The sequence below is a fragment of the Lupinus angustifolius genome, unplaced genomic scaffold (assembly GCF_001865875.1).
Source record: "Lupinus angustifolius cultivar Tanjil unplaced genomic scaffold, LupAngTanjil_v1.0 Scaffold_253, whole genome shotgun sequence".
In the NCBI taxonomy this organism is placed as follows: Eukaryota; Viridiplantae; Streptophyta; class Magnoliopsida; order Fabales; family Fabaceae; genus Lupinus; species Lupinus angustifolius.
In genome coordinates this window covers 371161-373957 of record NW_017727367.1, presented here as the reverse complement: position 1 = coordinate 373957, position 2797 = coordinate 371161, and positions in this window count along the sequence as shown.

The following is a 2797-nucleotide window of genomic DNA, read 5'->3' as shown; positions in this document are numbered from 1 at the left end:
AGTCCTAATTATGTCCTAAAATGAAATTTAAATGCAATGCAAATTTAGCATAATTTCACACTCATCAAATACATTGGAACTTATCTCTTGCTTGTCCTCAAGGAAGAATTATGTCTAACTTTCATAATGATGTATGAATGATGATATAGAAACCATGACCCAAAATAATAAACAATCTCAGGTTAGTATTGAAACAATCTAGACATCATGACAAGACAATCACAAAATAATTTAATTTAAGCTAAGTCTTCGAGTCATAACAACTGCATGAATTAGGGTCAGTCTTCTCACATCACTCTCATGTGTTGGAATGTGATAGTGTTTCGCTCATAAATTTTCGTGAAAGTAAATTTCCATAGGCTTGATTATAGACCAAATCACCAATGACTATATTTGAATTCATGCAAAAATTAAGGGGTCTTTAATTGGTTATAATGGGGCCAATGTGAATGATTTAAGGTGGGATAGACAAAGAAATGATAATTCAAAAGACTTACAAATGTTTCCCAAAATATGTAAAATTTTAGATATCTGATTGAAGCATTGAGATTCTCTTAATATGCCTTACTTTATCATATGATCTTTTTTCAATCAATTTTTCTCCTTACAACATACTTCTTTACATTCCCTTCTCTTTTAGTATACTTTGTATTTCATCTTTTTTCTTTTTTCCTTCCTTTTTTTGAGATTTTCAAAAAGAGAAGGGATGAAATTTATTTATTTATTTTCTTCTTCACCTTTTTATGGATTCTTTCATAACACATGACGTTTTTACCTTTCTCATTGCTTCAACCAAACATCATAAATTACTCCAATCCCTAATTGCCTCTGTCATTTTAATGCATACAAATAGACTTCAATCTTGAAACGGTCACACATCATGTTCTAGAATGTATAGTCATAGAAAATTATGCACTCATGAAAGAAAAATGGTTTTATGCAATTGTCAATTCAAATAAGAACATTTATTGTGTTTGGCTCAAGTTTCTCATAGTTGGTACATTCAGCAAAGTTATGAAATAAAGACCTTTATTTAACCAAATTTATTTCAGAATTGTCAAATCTAATGTCTTTCATGTTATTATTGTATAACAATTTTTTTTCTTTAATGGGGTCACAAATCAACAATCATCATTCATGTATACTTTTTCATTTAAAGCAGATAGACAACACATAGAACAAAGTAGATGATAGATGATATATGAAACATGTGATAATGCATGATAATATGAATATTCAACCTAAAAAATTTAAAATTTATATGGTATACATGACATGAATGAACTATCTAAACGAAAGCCCCCCTCAAGCTTAGAAATTTACATTGTCCCCAATGTAAAAATGTAAACATAAGAGAAAGAAAAGGAAAACTCACGGGTTAGGTAGGAAGTGTCCTTAACTCATGTGCCAATTATTAGAGGTTGGCATCCTTGGGTGTAGTGGAAGTACCTACAAATGAAGAGAAAAAGGTCCCAAATGACACATATGTCTCAGATTGACTAGGTTCAAATATCCTATTTGAATGAGGCATCTAATAGGCATTACCGTGTTAGCAGTTTTCCATGTAAAATTTTTATTTGTTTTTTTTATTTGTTAGAGTTTATGTTTTGTGTGTCTAAAACTATATATATCCCCTTACAAAGGCTCCAAACTCAGGGAGGCACTAAAGCTGACACTAAAACAATAAAATTAGTGAATTAAAAAATGTACCTATAACATGAGTTGCCTCCCACAAAGCGCTCCTTTAATGTCATTAGCTTGACGGTTGATCCTTGCGCATAATGCACGATGCCATGAACTCATACCTGAGAGTGGAGGGAGCGTTTTTACTTCCATTTTAAGTGTTTTCCCTTTCTCCCAATTATGATATTTATGTATGACCCTCAAGCTCTGCTCATGCCGGTTGTAGGGGAGTGTTGAAATTGCATTTATAGATTCATTACCCTCTGCCACCTCCTCATCAAAATTTGAAGTGTCACCTTCTAACATGCTTCTCTCCAAGATATTCTCGTATTTCACTTTAGGCACTTCCTCCTTCACTACTAGATTCAACATATCAATCTTGCAACACGAGTCCTCAAGAGAAGGTTGTTTAAGAATTAGCAATATCCAATGCAACCTTTTCATCCCCTATAATTAAAGAAAGTTTTCCATTTTTAACATCAATTATACCACCAGATGTAGCCAAAAATGGTCTACCTAGTATCATTGGAATTTGTGCGTATTCTTCCATATCTATATTACAAAATATGTTGGAATGTAAAATTTCCCAACTTTGATAAGAACATCCTCCAAGATGCCTATAGGGAATTTAATTGACCTATCCACTAATTGAAGTGATATAGTAGTGGGTTTTAGTTCACCCATATCCAAAATTTTACACACGAATAAAGGCATGAGGCTCACAGTTGCCCCTAAGTCACATAAAGCACGGTCGAAATTTGTGTTACCAATTAAGCAAGGGATAGTGAAACTACGAGGATCTTTTAGTTTTGGAAGAAATTTATTTTGGAGGCAATTAAACTACCACTTCCCCTCAGTTAAAGAAATTGTTACATAATCCTCTAGTCTTCTCTTTTTAGATATAATATCCTTAAGAAATTTCATGTACGCATGCATCTCCTACAGTGCCTCACTAAAGGGCAGTTCAATATATATTTTCTTAAGAATATCTAAGAATTTCCCATATTTATTTTCTAACTTTGCTTTTGCAATTCTCTAGGGAAAAGGAATTGGTGGTACATATGGTGGTGGAGCTACACACTTAGACACATTTTCAGAATTTTGTTTCTCTTTA